Source organism: Leuciscus leuciscus, assembly GCF_965113295.1.
Source record: "Leuciscus leuciscus genome assembly, chromosome: 17".
Taxonomy (NCBI): Eukaryota; Metazoa; Chordata; class Actinopteri; order Cypriniformes; family Leuciscidae; genus Leuciscus; species Leuciscus leuciscus.
The window spans coordinates 4,479,373-4,506,511 of record NC_138741.1 but is presented as its reverse complement, the minus strand read 5'-3'; the positions used below and the strand labels follow the sequence as shown (position 1 = coordinate 4,506,511).

The window sequence follows — 27,139 nt, the reverse complement described above, 5'->3', positions numbered from 1 at the left end:
TTTCTGTAGTATTTCTTACTGCTCTTAAATAGTCTGTGCCTGAATAAATGAATGCCCTGTCGATTTTATCTGATATCTTTCTTGTATTGTATTTGTCCTATTATTTGTAATTTGCATTTGATGTTCTTATTTTTAATATCAAAATAAAATAACTATATTGAGATACAAGTTGTTATCGTGAGTCTAATCGCTCACCCCTAAACCATAGGTGTTGCTCATGCTCTCAAACAGACATCAAATGTGTGATTTATTTTGCGACAAGTGAACTTTTTTTTCACCATCGGAGTTTGATGCAGTAATAATAAAAATGTTTGTCTGGTTCCTTTTATCAATATCATACAAAAACGTTACACTAACATACCAGTGTGCGTTTACATTGAAGTCTTAAAATAGACATTGAGTTTTTTAAATCAGGGGTTAGAGTGGCCTATAATTTCTAAATGATGACAGTTTTGAACCTCAGGAAACATGAGACAAAAATAAAATGACGTTCAAGACCCCTTTAATGTCCTTATGTACATTCACAGTTCTCTCCATATGTCGCTTGGTTCCAACATCTGCTTCTGGTCATTGTGAATTCATTCACTTTAACAAGAATTCTTACGATTAAAACAGAGGACTACAAATTGCAATACGTCAGTTTGACAGTGGAGTTTACAACGCAGCTGTCGTGTTTCTCTCCTTTAACGAAGACTTCAGAGAGCATTATAGAAATCAGAGGTCAAGGATGTGATGGATTTACATTTAGAGTAGAAAATTCATCCAAGCGTCACTGTCTGAAGGAGTAAAATGACAAACACAGTGGTCTCCATTTTTAACACAGACTTTTGCAGAGTAATGCAGTGTTTACACAAAAACACATGATGCATGAAGGAATTTGCTTAATGCCAGAAGAGAACTGAACTCCAGAGTTTCTCCCAAGGTTCTTTTTTTTCCCACTTCTGTCCACTGATGGAGTTTTGGCTCCACGCTACTGTCACCACTGGCTTGCTCATTTGGGGCTTAAAAGACAAACAATATTCAGGAAATGTTATCGACCTGACTGTACTGGCACTATCGGATGAGAACAAAAACTTGACCTGAAACGATATGGATAAATGATCTGCTTTTGTAATCATTGATGAACTACGCAACATTGACACAGTTATTGAACTGAATTGAATCAACATGTTACCGTTGCAGTTTATGCTAAATCTCATATATTTCAACAGGGCATCTTGCTTTATTATTATTTATTATGCATATCTTCAACTTCAACAACATAAGGGCAGATCCCTCAAGCGCAGCTGATGCCACTTTGAAGTGACGCTTTTGTGATCAAGAATATTCCAGTTTGAATTAGGATTTCCTTAGATTCCTCCGTCCTCATTTTCTTTCGCTTCCTCGCATACTAACAGGGATGGAGATGAGACGCAAAGAAAGGAAACGGAGATGCACACATAAGAAATGAGACGCACACCTAGTTTCTTTGTCAGCCGTTTTGAATTAATCTTTTGACTGAATGATTCAATGACTTGCTCAGTAAGATAATGATTTGCCACCATCTACTGGTGGTTTTAGTTTCATATTTAAAAGTATAATTTTATTTTAGCTGAGGGGGCAGAGAGAGTGACGAAGATTAAATGCTGTTTTTTATGTTTGGTCGTGATTGTAGCAATAGTTCAAAAGAGATAGAATGTGTGGATAGTGGAAGATATAATGCGTTTATGGACTATTAATCATTAGGCATTGCATACAATATCTTTCTTTCTAATGGGGTTTCTTTGATACGGGCCTCCAAATTGCACAGGGTGTCTCTGGTGCTATATAAATAAATGGGACTTGACTTGACTTGACTAAAAAGTATGGTACACACTCTTCTTTAACACTCTTCTTTGGTCTACCATGGTAAAATACAAAATTCCTAATATTTCGAGCTGTGCAATTAATTCAAAACATACTCTTGGTTGAAAGAGACTATTATATTGCAAGCAGTTTTACATGTTAACTCGATAAATTTAGAAGTGAAAAGTTGCCAACTAAAACTGGTGGCGTAAATTATTCAACCTGACTTAATCATTCCCTCAAGTCTTCCAATAATATCCAGAACACTTTTCCAGATCTTTAGCGTTCCACACTCCAGGTTTCCCGGAGGTATCTGTCCTTAAACGCCTTGCAATAAACAAGCTGTTTATAAAGTCAGCCTGCCAGAAACAGTGCAGATGTTTACAGTATATGGGCATGAAGTGGAATTCGGGACACTCTCAAGCATGTTGTCCCACTGAGACACTTCTTCCCAAGCAGCCGTTTCTGAGACTCCCACAAATAGATCATTGACTGGTCTGAACTGGACACTATTTATACCCAGAGTTACTGGTTAGTTGTTAGATGTTTAACATTCCAGTAGACTGTACAGGGCATTTCCCATATGTCACTGGGGCTGTGAGAGAAACCTGATCACACAGTGCCCCACATCAAACACCTGGGCATCCTGTAGTGTGGACATAAAACCTGTTTTCTTATTTAGTTCAAATCCCATCGATGGCACACTTTCAATTCTGTAAAAGCATTAAGGCAAGTAATGTGTGCGAAGTGACAGAAAGCCAACACAGAATGTGATGATTTGCGACTTCGGTGATTGAACGGTCAAATACACACAGAATAAATTCTAGGCCTAAATGCCCACATTGGCAAGTATTCACATAAACACAGTCCGCTGAGAGAAAATTGAATGTGTATCAGTATGTTGGATACATGCATTAGCTTAAAGTGACAGCAGCCTTATATACTGTACCTGCTGATCAAACAACAAAAGAAAACGAGAATCTGCTCTTGATTGAATAATCCTATGGTTTTTAATAAGGACCAATGTATCTTTAATTCATACAGTGACGACTATGTAGTGTTATATTTTCACATTTGATTATTCAATTTCTGTAGTATTTCTTACTTGCATACTACTGTTAAATAGTCTGTGCCTGAATAAATGAATGCCCTGTCCATTTTATCTGATATCTTTCTTGTATTGTATTTGTCCTATTATTTGTAATTTGCATTTGATGTTCTTATTTTTAATATCAAAATAAAATAACTATATTGAGATACAAGTTGTTATCGTGAGTCTAATCGCTCACCCCTAAACCATAGGTGTTGCTCATGCTCTCAGACAGACATCAAATGTGTGATTTATTTTGTGACAAGTGAACTTTTTTTCACCATTGGAGTTTGATGCAGTAATAATTAAAATGTTATTATCATAAAATTATCAATATCATACAAAGACGTTACACAAGCATACCAGTGTGCGTTTACATTGAAGTCTTAAAATAGACATTGAGTTTTTTAAATCAGGGGTTAGAGTGGCCTATAATTTCTAAATGATGACAGTTTTGAACCTCAGGAAACATGAGACAAAAAGAAAATGACGTTCAAGACCCCTTTAATGTCCTTATGTACATTCACAGTTCTCTCCATATGTCGCTTGGTTCCACTCATGTGAATTGTAAACATGCTGTGCCAGGAAAAGCCATTTGCATGGTTGAAGAACAACAGATAGGATTGAGTGCGGAATGAGCATCTTTGTGGGAGACTGCACTTAATTGATTTCAAGGTAGTGATATATGCGTGTGGATGTACTTTATTTTACAGTCCTGTTTTGCATATGCAGCATATGTACTTATTGTAGTAATGACACTAACTAGGTACTTACCCTGAACCTACCCCTAAACCTTTACTTAACCCATGTAGTTACCTTACACTACTCAGTACGGTCACACTTTATTACATGTACTTACCATAGTAATAACAGCAACTTATGCATAATTACATGCAACTAACCCTCAACCAAACCCTAATGCTACCCTAACCCTATAGCAGGGGTGCCCAATCCTGCTCCTGCCGATCGACTGTCCTGCACAGTTCATGTCCAACCCTAATCAAACACACCTGAAGCAACCAATTAAGGTCTTCAGGATCACTTGAAAATTAAAGGCAGGTGTGTTTGATTAGGGTTAGAGATGAACTGTGCAGGACAGTCGATCGGCAGGAGCAGGATTGGGCACCCCTGCCCTATAGTAAGTACATGTTCTCAATTAATATTACTCAGTACTTAAATATATAATTACACTGTGACAATGACACCTTAAAATAAAGTGTAACCCTCAGTACCTTTGTGGGCAAGTACACTGAAAGTACATTGAAAGTGCAAGTACTGTAAAATAAAGTGCAACCATGCTTGTTATAGCCTTTTCCAGATGAGAGAGCACAACTCTGTCCTTACCATCTCAAAAATGTATGACTGACCAAAGACCCTCACAAGGGAACAGACACTGTTCAGAGACACTTTAACAGAAACCAGGAACTTGGGAGATTCTCCCAAAGAAATGTCCCAACATCGAGACTTTGTCTGTCATTAGCAGGTTTTATTTTGCTCCGTGTAGATTTATCATATCATATTATGAATCAGGAGTGGAGTTTTATATAATTCTAAATGAATAACACTTCAATTCTCATCCTTAATTTCTAAACATGCCACCTTTCCCGTCTCAAATATGGATGGCGCTGTCACAGGCATGGAAACAGCCGCACACTTTCTTTTTTGACAGACAGCTTACATCTGCCATTTAAACAGTCCTCATATAACCCTCCTTCTTAATTTAAAATGCCTTTAATGCACTAAAGATGAGTATTCGATCTTGTAAAAAGGTCTTTAGCCATAAAATGCACCAGAATGGAAGGATGCACTCACCCACTTCAGAGACCAGCCCTTTCGGATATACCATCCTTGCCCTACTCACTGTAAGCCAGAATGTTTCCTAGTGCCCTTTAAATCTGTGCATCCCAGTCTTCTCACACGTTTCTCCTTTTCTTTTACTTGAAACTGTTGTTGAATCTGCGCTTTAAAATGATACTTCCAACCCAGAGCGTCCAGAGAGCTACTCCGCCAGAGCCTGGATTTCAGCTGACTGTGCTGGAATCAAAGCTGTTGACATTGCTCCCTCCCTCTCTCACATCGCTCTCCTCTCTCTCTCTCTCTCTCTCTCTCTCTCTCTCTCTCTCTCTCTCTCTCTCTCTCTCTCTCTCTCTCTCTCTCTCTCTCTCTCTCTCTCTCTCTCTCTCTCTCTCTCTCTCTCTCTCTCTCTCACTCACTCACTCCCCTCCCTTTCTCCTTCTCTGGAATCCGGGTTTAGCACATGACAGTGTATCTGTAAACCAGCATGAGAAGAGATGGAGTGAGAGGGAATGAGTCTTTTCTACAACCTTCCAATCTCCACATTCCCAACTCAGGCTGTCAGAGAAAAAGGCTGGAGATATATGGGAACTATATTCATGTATAGCAACGCTAGGATTTTAAAAAATCTGATGTAAATGGGGTGCACGACCCACCAAATCTCAGCTAAACAAGTCAAGTTCACACTGTTTCATCCTTATTATGCATGTCAACATTGCAAGTAGATCACTTGCATACGTGACTAAATTTCGCTCTAGGCAACTCAGTGTCAATCGTTAGACATTGGCTAATAAATTGTTAGATTTCACTCGCCAGTGATTGAGTTAGAGGACGAATTCCAAACGACGTTTTTGCACCCTTGAAGGGCCCTTCAGGAAAAGGCGTTTCAAACGAAAGTGAACAACTGAATCCCTTCACGAAGGGCCCTTCCACAAGTCCGTTAGCGAAGGGAACATGCAATGGTTATTTCGAGGAAGTAATTTAATCGTTTCTGGTCATGTGACCCAGGGTGACAAGTCCTCGCAATTCATTTTAATCTAGATATGGCAGGAGAGTTGGAGTTGACATATAAACAGAATAATTCAAGTTCAGTCATGACAACTTGGCAAACATTTTGTTAATGAAAATAAAAAATGTACATAGATTTGGTCTTGGCAGACTAGATCTGCTACGCTGCTGCTGCAGAGCAAATATGAATTGCTAAATGCTCAGAGCAAAAAATAAAAGGACACATGTTGCTGCTGATGCTGCTAGAGAGAGGGAGAGAGAGAGAGAGGGAGAGAGAGAGAGAGGGAGAGAGAGACAGAGGGGGAGAGGGGAGAGGGGGAGAGAGGGAGAGCGGGAGAGCCCCCCCTGCCCAAAAGCAGATCTAGGCAGGTGGTGCTGGGGAGGTGGAGGGCTAGAAAGAGAACTCACAGTGATAGTGTATTCGTTTAGATGCATCGAGGATATATTGGGACAATGAATATGTAAAATCAATTGGCTGGAAACATAACATTGACTGAATCAATCTGAATGCAAACAGAGTTTCATGGCTGAACTATTCATTTGTTTCGTTTTATTGTGATATACACACATTCGTAATGCATTTCATATTATTTTAAGGCTTTATGTGTTTAACGCTTAACTTACAAAGTTAAGAGCAGATTGGGAATACACAGACACACACACACATAAAGCATATTTTAAGTTCATTATACATACATTTATTTGTATCATACACTGTAAAATGTAATTAGTTGACCTTACTTAAAAAAAAGTATGCAAACTCGTTGCCTCAAAAAAATTAAGCAAAGTAATCTTAAGATTAGTGAGTTAGAAAAACTTGTTTATTGTAAGTGTGCAGTACTAAATCAAGTAGTACCACTAGCACGTTTTTTTTATGTTCATGTAACTTAATAGCCATGCTCAGTGTTAACTTAATTTTTATATTTTGTGTGGATTGCTTGATATAAATTTAACCCCACTTAGAATAACTAAATACAACTTAACACTTTTAGTTCTGCTCACTCATTTTTCAAGTTCACTTAAATTAAAGGTGCTCTAAGTGATGTGACGCGTTTTTTAGGCCCAACATTTTTTTGTCACATACAGCAAACATCTCCTCACTATCCGCTAGCTGCCTGTCCCCTGAACACACTGTAAAAAAACGCGGTCTCTCTAGACACCACAGGCTCCACAAACGGCAACAAAAACAATCTGGGCTCACCCGCACCACGAAACACAACAAACAGTGCTCCAGCCAATCACCGACAAGAAGCATTGGAGGGTGGGGTTTGGGGGGTTATTGTGCGCGTACACATGAAGGGGTTGTGGAGGAGAGAGAAGCATGAAGAGGGAAGTTTGAATTATGGCCGTCACACGACCAAAGAGACGACGTTTCGATGAACAAATTGCAAAGAAGAGGGACAAGGAAAAGGAACGCGTGAAGTCCCGAATTTACATCGGAAAAACCTTCGAAAGGTGTCGAGAACTCCGCCGGCAGAAGGGCTTCCAATCCGACATTCAGTTGCTCTGTTTTTGCAGAACAGGTAAATCCATCTTTCTTTCTAAACTGACGTTCATGTTCGCCAAACCAACACAAGGATGTAATTAGCTAGAACTATGCAGCTATTTTTAGCTATTTCCTTAATGCCGGAAGGGAGGGGAGGAGGGAGGAGACGGGATGAGGAGGAGGGAGGGTCTAGCTAGCCTCCGTTTTGTTTGACAACAATTCGAATGTCAACAAGAAGTTACGACTCCCGGGATCGCTTAGAGCACCTTTAAAGAAACCAATTTCCTTGAATGGGTCCTTGTTGCAGATGCCCAGGTTTGGGTCCAACCTGTGGCCTTTTCTCTCACCCATTTCTTATCTATAGGGGATAGGACCTGTACAAATCAGGTTATGTTGCCTTGTGTAAGCATGGACGCCTGGCCAATAGTAGCTATTGAAGGGCGGGTCTTGGCGTGGCCATATATCGCCGTCTAGCGTAGAGAGGACTGATCTGCGCATGCCCACAGGTCATAAACTTACTTTTTCTAAATGAATCCAGCTCAAGTAGACTGAGCTGGTAAGATTTTTCAACCTCAAAGTACAAGTAACTTACTAAAAGTGAGTGTTAATAGCAGGTTGAAAAATTTTTTTATTAAGGTCAATTTACTATTTTTAATTAAATACCATGTTTGCATTTACAGTGTATTAACAGCAATCATAAGATATTCCTTCTCGCTGCCTAGTTTTGTCATGGTAACATTCCATGTGAAGCTAATGAGGAAATTACGTGGTCTTTCATTGCTCCCTTCGCCAAGTGCGTTCCACACAGCTTCATCATGACACACAAGTGCCCTGCTTCCTCCAAAGTCCCCACTTCAAGGGCTCTGCGTGAGTAGTGAGGAGTGAGTAGGGGACAGGGATGCTCACTTACGATTGGAATTTGCCCAGAGGTTAAGAATAAGTTCAGCACAGATATATTTTCACTGTGTATTGTGTCCTGACCGCTTTAGGGCGCATACAGAACACTCTGACTGAACATCTGACAGGAAAGAATGTGTACACTCATTTAAGAGGGTGTGGAAAGAGCCATTCTACATTTTAAATATAGTCATAAACGGCACTAACAACTCATGTAGACAATACAGTGATGCAATGGCCATGTCTCTTTTCAAATGCAGTAAAAGTCTTTAAGTGTCTCTTTATAGAAGTATTAGTCTATGTATTTTATTAAAAGACAATTTTGTCTCTTTGTTTTAATTAGACGGCAATACATTTAGTTTTAAGCAAAAGTTTTCGATAGCATTAGGAAGGATAAATATACTAAATGGTCTATAACCATTTTTGGAAATTGCAGACGTCTTTGCAAACTGATTATATTCAACTATAATGGATTTTTATGCATTTTATGACTACAAATCACTCTGTTGAACCATTACACAGATTTTAATCGATGACACCTAAAGAGATTTCTTATCCTGTGGCTCTCTCTGGTGGACAATCCTCAAGCACAAAGAACTGGATGGAATATTCTGAATGATCTAAATCCACAGTCTTGACTCGTGATGCAGTCTAGAATCATAATCAATCACACCATGTTGGTTTGTTTGGCCAGAAGAGACCAAATCCTCACCAAATCACGTAGGCCTATTCATGAAATGTTGGTATCGTGACAAACTTTAGCTCTTTCTTTAAACACGTTGCATTTAAACTCCACAGAATTCACCAACATGACTCTGCACCAACTTTCTTCAAAATGAACCAAACGCTCACTTCCTGTTTATCTTACAGAATAACAAAATTTCCACAGTGTCATTGTCTCAAGAGATTCAAACCATTCAAGAGTTCAGTTTCAAGCCTCGCTAAAATAACACCAGTTAACCACACTGAAAATGCTTTGTGGCACAAAGCATTAATTTAAGTGAACTTAAAATGCTTTGTGGCATTCACAATTATAATACTATTCAACTATTGTCATATATGCATGTAGTTTAGAAAACATAACTCTCAAGTTCGTTTCATATCTCACACAGTTTTACATGACTCTTGCTCCTCAAAGGCTTGGAAATCCATCAACTCTCTTCTGCGATTCAAAGCTACACATTGCTCTCATTTTAGACAGTCCGACTGTCAATGTAGAATACTTATAAAATAAAACCCTTAACCGTCAGTGAACACACTTTGATTTGAACAGCCATTGACATGCTGACTATCAGAAACAGCAACAGTTTGAGAAGACTCCAGGTGCATCATGTTTGATATTTTTTAGATAGATTTTATTTGTCCTCGAGAGGAAATTTGTTTCCACCGTAGATGCGTACATAATACAAACACACATTGTCAAAAATAAAGTCATAGACTAAGATGTTCCAATGTTGGCTATATTCAAACTAATGAATACATATGATAAAATGTAGGCCTATAATCTTTTTTTTTTTTTTTTTTACAAAGAAAGAGTACTTTTTTGCAGAAATATTGCTGAAATTGTAATTATTGTTGTAATTGTAACCTTTTTAATAAAATAGCTAAACATATTTACAAGATAGATGTAAGCAAAATCTTAAATGGTCAATATAAGTCTTCTTCAAAATATATATTTTGTCTTTGCATTGTGGCTCAGTCAGTGTCACACCTGAATGAATGGCTAATTATGCAGAGTCATTATGCAGAGTGGGTGGGACTAAGGTGTAAACTACTCCTCCCCCTCGCATATTGGCTTTCCAAGCAAAACCTGTTTTACACCATTTAAATCAATGTATTTTTTTTTTTGTGAACGATAAAGCAAGACTATTTTCACATAATTTTGAAGCTAGAACTGAAAGGGACAACATCCATTAGTCAAAAGTCTTGTGGGCACATATTTTGTATGAGTTTTGTGGTCTTATTTCAGCAACTTTCATTTTTATTTTTTTAAATAACCACGCATAAACATTATTCTCTTAAAAATACAAACATCTACATACATGTTGCTCGCATATTATGGTAGGCCTGTTTGTGCTATATAGAGTGAATTTACACCTTTGCCATTAACATGTTTATAAATAACTGAAAAAAGCACAAATGTCAGAGCATGTCAGAACATCTCAAGGGCCCCAAAAACAGCTTGGTCCCCAGAGGGTTAAGAACATAAACATATGCAAAAAAAAAAAAAAAAAAAGAGCATACGTATCAATGGCCGATTTCCTATGTATTTAGAGCTCAAATAGATACAGGAACCAAACTCGGTAACACTTTATTTTACGGTGCCCTTGATACAGAGTAATTACTTAATTAATTACTTAGTAATAGACTTTGTAATAACATGTAACAAAATGTACTTAACATGTAACTAAGTTATGGAACAGCCTATTCTTACAGATTGTAATTACGCACATGTAATAGGCAGCTACTGTTACACATGTGTAACAAGCCGAGTCTGTTACATATTACATACACATTACTTGTATGTAACATAAAGTAAAGTGTATCAAGATTGTACTAAAGTGCACTTCCTGTGTATCTACAAATGGTATCCATCTGAATTAACCCACTAGATCATAGCTTAAATACATGCATTAGCTTCCTAATTACATTGCAATTACAAAATATTACACAGGTATAAGCTACGTAAAATAAAGTGTATCAAGAATGTACTTAAGTGTACTTTGTGTATACATACCTTATCCATCTCTGCCTTACTTTGATTTAACTCACTAGTTCACAGCTTAAATGCATGCAGTAGTTTCCTAATTACATTGTAATTACATAATATTACACAGGGATAAGCTACGTAAAATAAAGTGTATCAAGAATGTACTTAAGTGTACTTTGTGTATACATACCCTATCTTTATCTGCCTTAGTTTGATTTAACTCACTAGTTCACAGCTTAAATGCATGCAGTAGTTTCCTAATTACATTGTAATTACATAATATTACACAGGGATGAGCTACGTAAAATAAAGTGTATCAAGAATGTACTTAAGTGTACTTTGTGTATACATACCTTATCCATCTCTGCCTTAGTTTGATTTTACTCACTAGTTCACAACTTAAATGCATGCAGTAGAGTTCTCAACGGGTCGGGTCGGCCCGACAAACCCGACGGGACCCGCGGGTTCGGTCCGGGTTCGGGTCGGAAATATAAGCAAATGACTCGGGTCGGGTCAGACCTCGGGCTTAATCTTTTCCGCTCAGTGAAAAAAACAACAACAACAAACAATTTTTTATTAATCATCGCTGCTGTTCACCGTAAAGAAAGTCTGGCTGCTGCGTGCAACGTGCATCATGGAGAGGGGTGGGGGCAGACCTGACGCCGCTGCGTGCAAGCCTTTAGCCTGGAGAAGATGGAGTTGGTGAAAAGTAAACTTGCCGCAGGTGAATTCACCGTCGCTACTACAGGAGTGGGAAAATCAGAGGTCTGGAAAGTGTTTATTGTTTGTATTGTTAAAAGGCGTGAACATTAAAGGTTGATTTGAATTCCCGTCTGCTGGTCATGATAATAGGTGTATGAAGAAAAAAAAAAAAAAAAAAACGCGGGTTCGGGCAGATAATTCAAGTTGATGTGTCGGGTTACATCGGGTCCGGGCTTTAAAAACCACGGGCCGGGTCGGGTCGGGTTGTAATTTTCAGGCCCGTTGAGAACTCTAGCATGCAGTAGTTTCCTAATTACATTGTAATTACATAATATTACACAGGTATAAGCTACGTAAAATAAAGTGTATCAAGAATGTACTTAAGTGTACTTTGTGTATACATACCTTATCCATCTCTGCCTTACTTGGATTTAACTCACTAGTTCACAGCTTAAATGCATGCAGTCGTTTCCTAATTACATTGTAATTACATAATGTTACACAGGGATGAGCTACGTAAAATAAAGTGTATCAAGAATGTACTTAAGTGTACTTTGTGTATACATACCTTATCTTTCTCTGCCTTAGTTTGATTTAACTCACTAGTTCACAGCTTAAATGCATGCAGTAGTTTCCTTATTACATTGTAATTAAATAATATTACACAGGTATAAGCTACGTAAAATAAAGTGTATCAAGAATGTACTTAAGTGTACTTCATGTGTATCTATAAACCTCATCCAACTCGGCTTGTTACCCATGTGTAACAGTAGCTGCCTATTACATGTGTGTAATTACAATCTGTAAGTACAGGCTGTTCCATAACTTAGTTACATGTTAAGTACATTTTGTTACATGTTATTACAACGTCTATTACTAAGTACCTAATTAAGTAATTACTCTGTATCAAGGGCACCGTAAAATAAAGTGTTACCCTCTAGATATCGGCATTAGAAAAAAGTGACAGGGAACCACTATGCCCAATGCTATGCACTAAAAGTTCCAAATAGGTTAATGCTGAGGGATTCTGTAATGTAGAGAAAAAAAGTTCAGTATGAAGAAGTGTGTGTGTGTGTGTGTGTGTGTGTGTGTGTGTGTGTGTGTCTGTATGTATATGGACCTGGCATCTCTGAGCAGAAGCAAACTTTCAGTAAAGGATACGAGTAGCGGTTGAGAAGAGAGAGACAGAGTCACAGAGGGTGAATAACAGTGAGAGAGACTGCAAATGCAGATGAGGGAGCTCTTTGTGCTTTTTTTGGGAGTGCTGATTGAAACCAGCTGTGCCTGTTGGGTTCTCCGGCTCATGCAACGTGACTCTACAGTACACTGGCTTTAGGATGGCCTGCTAACATTAAATTTACATCACTCTTTTATTCTCATCCAATCATAATTCAGCTTCAACTTTAAAGGTCCTTTTTTGTTGCCATGTTTTCGGATTTGTTATTTTGCTTTCATAAGTGTAATTGTTTTGACCCTCTCGGCCATGGAAGATTAGAGAGTGCACGGCAAGACGGGGAACCAAAGAAAAAATGATTGCAAGAATGCTGGAGCAAAATGCAAATCTTTGAATTATGTCCTGTCTGCAGGCTGGAAAACAAGACATCTAACACTCACACGGCAAGACATTCATCCACTCCAGGTGTTTACAGATGTGCTTTCTGGAGAGGAATATGTTAGTGTCTCCTATCTCAAGACGATACTTCACAAAGACTCTCGCTGAAGATCAGGATGACACAGATCTCACAAGAGCAATCAATAAAATAATCCTTCAATACCTCAAGGAAAAATATGATGACCCAGCCCCTCAAGATCTTCTGGATGTTACTGTACATCATTCTTAGATCCTCGCTTCACAACAAACTACATCAGTCAAGATAAAATCCCAGCCATGAAGACAAGAATGATGACAGAGAAGTGCAAAAAATACATTATAAAATCCCAGCCATAAAGACAAGAATGATGACAGAGAAGTGCAAAGAATACATAATTTACCCACTTTATTTATAAAATATTAATCTCCCATCTCGACGTGTGCTCTTGCGTGAACAACAACAACATGCATGCATAGTGGTGCTCTAATGAATGCATTATTGGTGATTAATATTTTGTAAATAAAGTGGTAAATTATATTTTTTGCACAAACAAAGAACTTGTGTCACTTCATAACATTGAGGTTAAACCAATGGAGTCACATGGATTACTTTTATGATGACTTTACTACCTTTTTGGGGCTTGAAAGTGGTAGTTGCGTAGCTGTCAACTGAGGGACAGAAAACTCTCAAAAAGATCTTCATTTGTGTTTCAAAGATGAACAAAGTCTTACGTGTTTGGAACGACACGAGGGTGACTAATTAATGACAAAATGTTTGGGTGGACTAACCCTTAAAAGACAATTAAAATCGATCACTGATTAAGCATTAGCATCCCTAATCAGAAAATCTCTTCTCCTGTCTCTGAAAATGTCCTGATTTTTAAATCTTCTCAAGAACACTCATTTTAAGTGGTGTCTCAGCTAGGTGACTACTAGCACATTTATAACATGCATAACCGGTAACTAGCGAGCAGCAATTTTTGAAAACGGAGGTACGTCACACAGCTCCAAGTAGTTCATTATATTAGCTTTGTGGCTCGGTCAAAAACCAAGCCAAGTTGAGTCAGATTCAGTCATCACATCCTGCTCGGACTCATCATTCAATGGTCATTACTTGGATCTACAGTTATAAAGGCACTCTATACTTATTGCAGATAAAATTAGGAAAGAACATTTTCCTGCAGTTGTCTCTCTCGCTTTGATTTAACACAAATAAAGAGTCATATTGTATATGGTGGTTTGTAAAAGGTCATTTGAATGGTTTCTCCTGAAAGCTCTCTTTCTCCTGAAGGTGAAGTGGAAAGAGGAAATGCCGTGCTGAATTTGCTCCGTGTGCCTGAGTGACATCCAAAGGCTTGGAGATAAAGAATGCGTAAGACTTCCTGCTCCAAAGCCCACAGCTCCCAAAACATCTCACCGTTTATATACTGCAGCAAATTACCCTGGCAACCTGGCGATGAATCAAGGCCTCACACCAGAACACAGTGTTTCTGGGGAGAAAAAGAGATGCAAGCCTATCCTAAAGACTCACTGACACTCTATCAACTAGTTATTTAAAAAAATAAAAATAAAAAAATAATAATAATTATATATATATGTTAGGGCTGTGAAAAGATTAATCGCGATTAATCGCATCCAAAATAAAAGTTTGTGTTTACATCATATATGTGTGTACTGTATATAATTAATTTTGTATATATAAATACACACACATGCATGTATATATTTAAAAAATATTTGCATACATAATGTATATTAATATATAATATATTAATATATTATATATAATTGATATTATATATCAATATAATTTTTTCTTAAATATATACATGCATGTGCAAATTAATTACAGTACACACACATATATTATGTAAACACAAACTTTTATTTTGGATGCGATTAATCGCGATTTATCTTTTCACAGCCCTAACATATATATATATATTTGAAACGAGTGAAATCTCCGTGAGTGGTGCTAAAAGCTCATTCAGTTGAATATGAATCTAGCAATGTAGGTTTACGTTGAAAGCCATGCCATTTTAGCTTGCTTCTTCAAGTCTTTGAGCTCTAATACCATGACTCGTGTTTCACGGGAACTTGTGTTTCGCAAGTGCAATCCTGTACCAGGTGAATAGCTTAGAAAAGCCATACATATGTTTACAAATCATGCGCTATGTTAAAAGTGTTTTGAGGACATAACGCATTATTAATCGGTTTATTTATCTGCTCCTGTAATTGTAATTTGTGTGAAAAGGAATGTTGGTGTTTTGAATTTTTCCGATGGGCCTAGGTTGATTTTATCCACACACTCCCAAACGAACAGAGAGAAGCATTCCCTAAACTAGGAGAACATTTATGTCCAATGCCTGCCCCCAGAACATTGTTTAGCTCTACACTTCCTGAATGCAGATAGTAGATCCCTTCCATGTTTATCCATCCTGGAAGAGAAGTAAACAGCAGTCAGAGGTCACACAAGTACTTGGACAGAATTTAACTTGAATATTTTTGAGGAAGCAACAAACCATAAAGATTCATGCTGCAAACATGATGTGCACACCCATCGTTTTCTAACGTTTGAACGTTTTTGGAACGTTTTGATCCTTTTTTTTAGGAATGGATTATTGCACTGCTCTTTAAAGGAAGGATTGTCTGAAAAACCCATGACAAATAAACGGTACTTTTAATTCAACAGTCCACTTGGAATCTAATGCAAAATAGATAAAAAAACATGAAAGTAATGAGCCTCATTACCAATAGTAGAGCTGCACGATATTGAAGAAAAATGCGATATGCGATAACTCATTAAATAATGCGATATGCGATACGATAATGCTTAAAGTGAGTAAAATAAACTTAAATTATCTTTAAAATATATTTAAAATTATTTAACCTACATGCGTGTTTCATATTCTTTTTGTGACAAGAAAACATCCCTACAGCTTCTGACAGTGAACATCAGATATAAGAAGTGTTATTTTAACATCAGTGTAAACCACGGGGTTCAGGGGTTCACCCTACATTAGGGTTATTTAACAACAGAAACTGAATAATCAAATGTAAAAATAAAACACTGCTTAGTTTTCACTGTATGAATTAAATATATACTGATTCTTATTAAAACTACAAAAGTTATTCAGCCGAGAGCAGTGAGTGATTTTCTCTTTGTCTTTTTGCAAGCTGTTGCGATATGCATATTGCGATATATACATACATATGCGATATTTCGATATATTGTGCAGCTCTAACCAATAGACATTCTAAAACATCTCTAAAAGATAGAGAAAGTTTTCATTGTTCAGTTACTGTTGTTTTTGCTTCAGAAGATGTGCTGTGTCGAGAACGCATTTCCACACAACTGCATCATCCAACCGTATCATGAGACCGATCATGTTAACTCTACTTGTCCCTTTGGATGTTACAGCATCAAATTGCTGCTCTTTTGTATGTTTAACCAGCTGTTTCTTCAACTTCAGACAAAAAGGTCAAAATTTTTGCAAAATCACAACAGATAAATTAAACTGAAAGAGGTAAGCACAAGAGGTGCACACATCTCCCAAAAACACTGTTCTTTTCCCATTCTTTCTCACAATATACAGTAGAATGATCTTGTAAATGACACACAATCACACAGTCTGCAATGGTTGAGTAAAATGTGCATTAACATGATGACGACAAGAGGAGAAACTACAAGTCAAATTTGCACAGGGTGACAGTTTATTTTATAGCGTGCACTTGGCTTTATCAGATCAATCCAGTCTATAGTGCTGCATTTGTCCATTCTATTTGAAAAGGAAAACCAGTTGGGTCACAATTATTCATATTTCTCACGAAATATGGAAAATCCCGAAAACACCAAATCAAAAATGAAAGGGAAGATGCACCATTGAGCAACCAATGAGACTGTTAGTTTCTTTCTTCTGCAGTTTACCTCTTTACAGAGCAGATTAAAAAAAGATAAGACTTCACAAAACACAGGTGATATAAAAGGTTTGGCCATCTACCTCAGCTTTTACGGTACTGTGGTACTACTGTACTAGTATGTGAAGTTGCCACGATGTACAATGTAAAATCTGTGTGCATAATCAAGTGAGGGGGACTTTTCTAATGTTCACTGAATTAAAGGGGTCATCTAAAGGTGAAAATCAAGTTTTTAATGTTGTTTACCTGTCTAGGTTCCCTGTAGTTTACAGCATTATTTGAGAGATGTGTGGAAACAAACAAGCAAACAAGTATGGATGCATGCAAAGACTTTTACGGAAAGATATGAAGTAACACTGCAACATGCAAGTAACTGTGTTAATTCTAATGTCTAATCTAGGATCAGTAGCCTAATATTTGAAAAGGACTCACGTCCAGTCAGACATTCTTTGTCGCAAAATGGTTTATTGCTGTTTATGCGTCAGTAAATCTTTAAATCAGTAAATCATGGTTCCACTTTATTTCTTCATGACCTCTTTAAGAATCCACATTTTCGGCCACATTAATGTATAGTGATATTGATGATATAATGAAAAAACTTTCAGTTATCTTCTGGTATATCTGTATGTTTTTTGTTTTTTTTACAGACTGAATTTTGGAAACCCCTGCAACCCAAAAGGAGCTACTGGGAGAAGTTGGACCTCTGGCTTTGCACACTGAGCCCCTGGGAAATCTGGGAGAGGGGTGGTTTCTCTCACGGACAGAGCAGGAATTTTCCCACAACCCCTCTCTGCAAAGGGGGAGGACTGTCATAGCTATTAAAACAACAACAACAACAAAAAAAAACTAAACACAGCTGATCCCTGACAAAAAAAAAAAAAAAAGTATGGTGGTGGAGCCATGACACAGTTATTGAATCAAATATGCGCCATGGTATTAAATTATTAATTAATGAATTGCATTTGTATTTGAATTGTATTTTTACCAAAAAAAAAAAAAAAAAAAATCACTATGAACACAACTCCCGTAGTGCATGATTCCATAAATAGTCTTTATTGAACAGTGATTGAGCAACACATTTTTGTGGGAAAATAAATCATAAAATTGGTTTGTTTTGTTATCTTATAAATGTATGAGGTGGCGAGGGGGGCTTTTACCCGTGGGGTCGCAAGTTCACCAGCATGGGGGAAAGACACTCAGTATTCACACACTTTAATGTTTTGAATAAAGTTAATACTTGTTCAAAACAATCACATAAGCAAAGTTTGTAGTAAAATGTGTTCATTTTGAAACCACAGATTTAAAAAAGATCTAAAGATTCCGAATGCTCTGAAGGAGATCCCACAATAATAACTGATATTTTATTGTACAGTATGAAAAACAACATATTTGTTTATTTGCAGATTTCATTATAAATATGGTGATAATCTCTGAGAAAAAAGCTCAAAATGATATGACCTTTGTCTAAAATACATTCAGTAATTTTAGCACTTCTCATTTGCTACAGACAGTAAATTTACAAATCTAAAAATCTAAAAATCTAAAAATCTAAAAATCTAAAAATCAGTAAATCTAAAACATAAAAAAAAAAAAAAAACATTAAATATTAGATCAACATTTTAGACTCTTTCTGCCCTTCAACATTGTCAAAACCCTGAACATCTTCCATATTTCATGTAGAAACATGAAAACATGCAAAATGCAGCATTCATGTTTTTTTCAGCCCACATTCTCCTCGCTTGTTCGCACCACTGAGCATTCAGTACACCCAGTGTGTTGGAACGCTCACTCTCCTGATGACTAGTGCCAACTCGTCTCACAATCCATACGTGACTCAACACCTTTTACCAACTCATTAGGGGTCATGATCAGAATCTGATCAGATCAGGCATCTTTAAAGGTGCTCTAAGTGATGCCACCTGAATGTCGGATTGGAAGCCCTTCTGCCGGCAGGGTCCTTCGCCACGTTCCTTCTTCTTTGTTATTTGTTCATCGGAACGTCGTCTCTTTGGTGTGTGTCGGCCATATCAAAATTCTCAAGAATATAATTTTTTAACGCTAGTCGTTGTCGCTAGACATCTCTCCTCTAGCTAACTTCTCTCTTCATGCTTCTCTCTCCTCCACTCCCCACACCCCCCTTCATGTGCACGCGCACTAACCCCCCAACCCCCACCCCCAAATCATTCTTGTCGGTTAATGGCTGGAACACTGTTTGTTATGTTTCGTGGTCCAGGCTGGGCCAGTTTGTTTTTCTTGCCGTTTGTGGAGCCTGGGCAGTCTACAGAGACCGCGTCTTTTTACAGTGTGTTCATCAGGGGACAGGCAGCGAGCGGATAGTGAGGAGATGTTTGCTGTATGTGACAAAAAATGTTTTAGCCTAAAAGACACGTGACATCGCTTAGAGCACCTTTAACAAAATATTAGCATGGATGGATGGATGGATGGATGGATGGATGGATGGATGGATGGATGGATGGATGGATGGATGGATGGATGGATGGATGGATGGATGGATGGATGGATGGATGGATGGATGGATGGATGGATGGATGGATGGATGTGAATTGCACCATTCCTTCAGAGTAAATGTATGTGATTTTTGTCTATGCAAACATCTAGTAGGCAAAGGTGTGATCACTTAGAAAAGTAGCCTAATACTAGCTAATACTATGCTTCAACTAGCTATTATTAGTAGTAAAAATCGATTCATACATTACACACTTTTGATTCCTTGATCATGCACTATCACTGTTTATCTCTTATAAAACACTCAAGAAGTGCATTTAGTGTTTTTCCAAATGATTTGTTAAAAACACCAGACTGACTTTCTCTAGTCTTGGTGTTGAGAGCACTTCTTTATTCTTTATTTCTATTACTAGTGCAAACACTAAAAAGTGGCATGTTCTGTGTATATAAACACAGCACCAGACGGGGCAGTCAGAGTTACAAACACTCGCTCGCTTTGGTCACTGCAACCATAACATGCCAAGAACGGCTACCACTAAAATACCCCAAGAACAAGCCTTTGTAAAGCAGGCAGGCGACCAGTGGCGAGGAGACAAAGGCATCCAGTGTGTTTCTAGCACAGACGCTTGGATGCTATTAATAAATGCTTCCAGATTTTCCTGCAGTCAACTCTCTTTGGCTAACACACACCAGCTGGGCACCGGCGGTTGGCAGAGAGGGGTGTAGAGATACTGTATATTGTGCTGAGTTGCTAATTATTGACAGACCTCAGAGGAGCAGAGTCAACATCGTCCACAGGACCACTACACTTAACTAAACTAGTGAGCTGTCCAGCAGAATGTTTTTCACACTTATTATTCTCTTAATATCTTATTAAAATGTTGGCTTATAACCTGTCCCGCACTGTGATATGTGAATAAATTAATGGACATATATCCGGACATGAATGACATTGAAGTTCGTGCGGCTTATTGAGGAGATGTGCTAAGAAATCAGAAGTATTATTATCACATGACAAAAAAACAAAACAAGGAATTGAAACATATATTCATAACTTGAATTCATTATTGACACCTGACACATGAATCAGACTTAAAATGGGCTGTTTTGGCTTGGGCCAGTAAGGAAACACCTAGCAACCACCCAAAACAAAACCCAATGCCCTACAAACCACCAAGAACTGGGCAAGTTGTCAGGCCAATTCCAACATCATGGCAAGCACAGGCAAGCACCATTCATTTGTTTTTAAGATGTAAAAAATCTGGTATTTTTTAAAGGAATTAAGGGAACAGTTCCCTTAGTACCAAAATCCATTGAAGAAAGATACTCTATATTCATTTCATAAGGTGCATGTTTACTTTCTATTAGTTTTGGCGTGTTGGTGCTAATGTCAATCCACATCTGGACACAAACGCCTCAGCTGCATGTTTCCAGAAGCTGCAGTCTCTCCACAGAAGCAGCCGGCAGAACACCTATATTCTCACTTTACTGCCAAGCACAACACAAGAGTCTGAGCCGCTCGCAGACCGGGTCAGCATACATGTGTGCGCAATGCGCGGTGCTCGTATGCACAGACCTGATTTAACCACCTTGGGACTTTTTCCCCCCAAAATAACCCACACTTGGTCAGAAGAATAAAGCCGCTGATGGGCAACTGACGCAAAGAAAACTCTGAATGGTCTTGGTGTATAAACACAAAATGGTGTAAACTAAAGTATGCTGCAAGGATGGCCCTAATATTAAGTTGACATTGGTATTTGTAATCATTTTATGGATACCTGACATTGACGAAGCCATAAGTGACACACCAACTTCCTATGTGAACACAAAACTTTGCATGACCATTAAACGCTGCCCTTTAGTTTACACACTACACAGCCACTTTATTCATTGGTTGCCAACCGTATGGTCAGCATTATGGCAACAAACAAAAAGATATTACATGAGTATAGTACATAAATTAGTTATATATATAGTGTTTTTGCTCAGATTCAATAAAAGAGACAATGTGTCAAGATCATTTGAAGAACGGACAAACTCTATGTTTTAGTATATTTTATTATTATTTAACCCTATGTGAAAAGAGGGAAACAGCGCCCTCTACTCGCCGCGAAGACAAATACAGCCTCAGACTACTACACTATACAACACCGGCAATTGGATTTATCTAACTGTAAATAACATAGTGTTTAATCACATTTCTGATGCACAAATGTAGACATGACGTATAAGTTAAAGAACAACGTTCTTATTCACAAAAACAATCAACCATTGACACTGACTGCCATGACGGCTGCATGAACGAGTGTCATCCTCTGAAATTGTCTAAACAGATGTCAGTTCGCCTTTAATACTAGGCTACATCATATAAAAAGCCAAATTCTGATGCCATAATGTGGTTTTTATTTAAGGTTCATATCTAAATAAGTGAAAAGGATAGGTCCCAATATAACCGAGATGCTGTGAATATGTAATGTCAGCAATGTCTCTGCAATGTTAGCAGAGAAATCATTATTAAAAATCATTACGCGACTGCCACAAATCAGAAGCGCTTATTTACTTACCGTATATCTTCATATTTGAGAGAAAGGCGTTGTCCAACTTGTAATCCGTTTGAGTTGATACCGTGAATTTAGCGCTGTGCATTCAGAAGTGGCAGTGAGTGAACGACGAGCGTCTCACCATCATCAGTCCGAGCGCTACACGCCTACTAACTACAGGTCTCTCTTAAAGACACAGTTCATCAGCAATCCTGTCTATCGTGCCAACCAGATCAGGGCTGTGCCAAGAGTGCGACCGACGAGGGCCTCGCGCAGAAATAAAGTGACAACTGACTTGATGTAAAGCCAATAGTAATTACAGCCTCCTGAGACCCAGAAAAAAGTTTTTGGAATTTAGTATTTTATTTCATGTCATTGCATTCTTTAGAGAATAAGAAAAAAATGAGAGAAAAACATTTTTGAAAAGTTTTCTCACACCGAGAACGATATGCCTATTGATAATAACGATGGGTAATATTATCGTTCTGTCTGTTTACTGTGGTTTTGTTGTCTGCGCTTTTAATGCTCGAGCTCTTTAAAGCAGGATGAACTCTGATTGGCTGTCAATGTTTTTATCGTTCATAAGCTGGAAAAAATTGATAACCATTGATAAATTGATGTACCATTTTACTTTATGCAATATGTGGGTAAAATGGCCATAACTGGGTAGTCCCATTCAACACAATGTATATACACTTATGTATCAAATTTGCATAATAAATGTGTTCTTGGGGCAACATGCAATACAAAAAATAAGTGTAATAATGGGAGTAATATTTGGCAGCATTTTAATAATAATATATAATATTTGATAGGAATATTGATATATAATTTATTTCCATATTCACTTGTTGTGTCTCCCAAAATGCCTGATAAACATGCTTTAAGTCCTGGTGTCTCTACAGTGGACAGGTATGAAATCAATGCACTGTTTTGGAACAAAAAGTCATATTTGGATTAGAAACCCCATAACATTTTCCTGAGATGTTAATTTATGACAAACAATTTGAAAATTAGTCAGATTTAAATAGTATAAACATTAAGATGAACATTTGGTAGGCCTAAATGTGCTCTTTACACTGCAAAAAAAGATTTTCTTACTCAGTATTTTTGTCTTGTTACCAGTCCAAATATCTAACAAATCTTAATCTACAAGCAAAATTATCTGCCAATGGGGTAAGAAAAATAATCTTGTTTTCCATTTGAATTAAGATTATTTTTCTGACCCCATTGGCAGATAATTTTGCTTGTTCTAAGTAAAAACTCACTTCATTTAGATTCCCCCCCCCCCCCAGAAAACTAATGGGATTTTACTACTTTAGTAAATCCATCTTGATTTAAGAATTTTTTGATATTTGGACAGGAAACAAGACAAAAATTAGTAGTAAGAAAATTATTTTTTGCATTGTACAAGACATCCAGACTTAAAACTGTGACATGTTTGCTCTTAAAGAAGTTCACTAAAATATAATGTTCACTTCAGTGGACAAAAGTCTATTCCTGAGACCCAGGAGGAGGATAGCTAAAGTGTCTTTTGAAAGACTTTAATAGCTTTTAGTCATAGCCGATAGTGAGACTCATGATGCTGTATTATTCTGCTGGTTAAAAATGTATTATTATGCACTAGAGCTTACAGTTTGTTGCTGGCCTCGGGCGGAAACCGCTACTTTTCGGGAAATGGAGAAAAAAAAAACGGTGTATTTTTAAAATAATGAAACACTGCGTTGTCAAAGTTGATATTGAGGCTTTTTACGGTCAGACACATGCATGGCCCTGAGTATACAAACAGTATATTACTTTTTATCGCCCCTGCTTTCAGCCCTCTGTCCATCCCTCTAGATTCCTCCCAAACTCTGAGAGAGAGAGAGAGAGAGAGAGAGAGAGAGAGAGAGAGAGAGAGAGAGAGAGAGAGATAGACAGAGAGTTGGCATTGTCTGTGGGCCTGCTAACCAATGCTCTCTATTTTTATTTCGGGTGGTTAACAGCATGCTGTGGGCTCCAGTGCCAGAGGCTGTGCTGGATGTCCCGGCCTACCCAGCGAGGCTAAATCTGAACTCGCTGAGGTTAGAATAGCAGCTGGGATGCTGGGTGAAACAGTCGAGCACCCTCCAAAATCCCACAGAAGTGGGAATAACTCAGGGCGTATCATGGTTTTTTTATCTTTCATCTTTAAAACACAGATTGATCAAATGCAAAACACAGTGCTGTGCTCAGGCAGAGGAAGATCTGTACCAAATATCTAAAGAAAGTAAAGAGACAGCTTTATGTACAGGTGCTTTTCATTGCATTCCACCGACTGAAGAACCATGAGACTGGGACACCTTCATGGGAGGCCCTGATAGAATGTCCATAACACAGCAAAATTCCAAAAGAACATTTCTATAAAAGGTAATGGAATGCACCTAAAAGCTTTGGCAAAGTGTACAGCGCACGTCACAGATTACTTTGGCTCTGTTTCCGTAACCAGATATCAAAACGTTATCAGGAAAACCCCGAAGTTGTTATGGCTTTCAACGGCTTAATGAGTCGATTTTTAAATACATTTTAAGATACTTTCAATATAAGAAATACAAGATCACGAAAAAATTGGTCTGGTAGATCAACATGATGATAGACTTCATAATTTATTCATTATTTATAGAATGGTGTGTGTGCTTCCGTACTTCTTTAAAGGGACATTTATGAAGAATGCAAGCAGACAAACCTCCTTTATTGGTAAAAACTAGGGCGTGAGTTCATAGATGTCTGCTAGCTATTGACCTATTATCCGTTTATTCTTCCAAATTTTTGTTTGTATTTATTATCTTTTAGTGGATAAACTAAAAGAAAAAAGTAAACTCTTTATGTTAGGATTATGAAATGCATTACAGTAGTGATGGACAGCTATAATTATATGCAAAGAGTTCAGAATGCAGTGATGCAGAGAGTTTATTTACCTGCAGTTTAAACCGGTTATACAAGATATTATTGCTTGACTTCTTTAAAAATCAATATTTCAGATACTATTTTAACGTTTTTAAATATGAATTACTTCACTCTCCCAACTTCCCAAGCAGTATTGTCCTTTAATAAATCTCGCTTATATTTTATAACAATTTTTTTTTTTTTTTTGAAAAAACTGTAGCAAGATTTACAGAAATGTAAAAGTATAAAACACGTGCTTAAATTTAAAAGCTGTTGTTGGTAATATACTTTCTAAATGCTATGACACAAATAAAACACATGATGCAAACATGCAACGATGGATATTTTATTAGTGTTTTGACAAAGAAATGGAATAAAGATAATTTACTCTGCATGTATAATAATTTAGAATGCCTTTAATTGGCTATTGTGTTAAATACTTTATATATGCAACTATATACTTTGTATGGAGCTCTAACAAGAAGATGCGTGAGCATTCACAACATGTGAAGCAGGAGAGAAAACTGAAGGTCTCGCATCACAAAGAGCTTTCGTGTGTGTAAACAGGTTCTTCAACATCAATGTTTGCATGAAATTTCCGGCTCATTTAGTCTTGTGTCTCTTCTGTCTCTTTGTGAGAACACCAACACAAAACTTAAAACATTTCATAATGTTGAATCATACTGTAAGTGAAATGAACATACAGAGGATTTAAGAGATGTTAGTCTCATCTTTCATAAACCGTCTGTCAGTCTCATCAATTGAGACAAAACACGTCTCATCTTGTGTTGTTTTGTTAGAACTTCCAGTAAAGTCACCAAACAATAACAGTTTTGCTTTCGCTTCTTGGCACCTTGTAAAAAAATGAACCTGCAAAATGCCAGGGTTGTCACATGACAGAACTCTCTGCAGCAGATCTCAGCATGCACTGATGGAAACGGTCAAGGTGTTAAACTCACATAAACTGTGAGCATCATTAAACAGTGTTGTAGTCGAGACTAGTTCATTCGAGTCTAAATCCAGGCCAAGACCTGAGTAGGTTCGAGTCAAAGTCAAGAAAGACAACGGAAGTGGGTCAAGTCCGAGTACAAAAGCTCCCGAATCCATGCATGGCAAGACTAAAAATGTCAGGTTTTCTGGAAGGATGGACTGCAAATCAGATTAACGAAGACTTTATTAACACTTCAAACAGAAAAGACTGGAGGTGAGCCAAATCTGAAAGAGGTGTAAGACAGGGAAGGGTCCGACCAGAGAGACAGTCTGTATAGTGATCAGGTCCAGGAAGAAGACAATAGAGGAGTCAGGCAGGCGAGAAGGTCACCATGAGGCGAACAGGAACATAAACAGGGCAAATCAGGAGCAAGGTCAACGGCTAAAGGTCAATACAGTTATCAGGGCAAAGGGATATTTCATCAACCAGAACCAGGGACAAGAGCGAGAGTCAGTACTGGGATGAGCAGTCCATTGACCACAGCGCTAACTGGGCAGAAGACTGGGGAATGTACAGGAGAATGTCAGGATATCAGTTTATGACTTCAAGCTTTAGAGAGGATGAGTAACACAGAATCCTTCATGCTCGTGCACACACTGAGGAGGAGGAGGACGGCTCTTCGGCATGTGTGTGTGTGTGTGTGTGTGTGTAACACTGGCGGACACAGAATCCTTCATGCTTGTGCACACACTGAGGAGGAGGAGGAGGAGGAGGAGGAGGACGGCTTTTCAACATGTGTGTGTGTGTAACACTGGTGGACACAGAATCCTTCATGCTCGTGCACACACTGAGGAGGAGGACGGCTCTTCGACATGTGTGTGTGTGTAACACTGGCGGACACAGAATCCTTCATGCTCGTGCACACACTGAGGAGGAGGAGGAGGAGGACGGCTCTTCGACATGTGTGTGTTTGAAGTGTGTGTGTGTGTGTGTGTGTAATACTGGTGGACACAGAATCCTTCATGCTCGTGCACACACTGAGGAGGAGGAGGAGGAGGAGGAGGAGGAGGAGGAGGAGGAGGAGGACGGCTTTTCAACATGTGTGTGTGTGTAACACTGGTGGACACAGAATCCTTCATGCTCGTGCACACACTGAGGAGGAGGAGGAGGAGGACGGCTCTTCGACATGTGTGTGTTTGAAGTGTGTGTGTGTGTGTGTGTGTGTAATACTGGTGGACACAGAATCCTTCATGCTCGTGCACACACTGAGGAGGAGGA

General features: G+C 38.1%; 1 protein-coding gene across 3 annotated transcripts in view; it reads right to left on the bottom strand.

Moving 5' to 3' along the window:
• Positions 1-22,207, bottom strand: part of daam2 (dishevelled associated activator of morphogenesis 2) — a 105,173-nt gene extending 82,966 nt beyond the window's left edge. For 2 of the 3 annotated variants that reach the window (XM_082143742.1, XM_082143744.1), the window contains exon 1: positions 4,727-4,990. The gene's annotated coding sequence lies outside the window, so the exon portion shown is untranslated. Of the gene's footprint in view, positions 1-4,726; positions 4,991-22,050 lie in introns of those variants that run through there. The other variant, XM_082143743.1, reaches the window with a different exon arrangement.
• Positions 22,208-27,139: the final 4,932 nt, after the last annotated feature.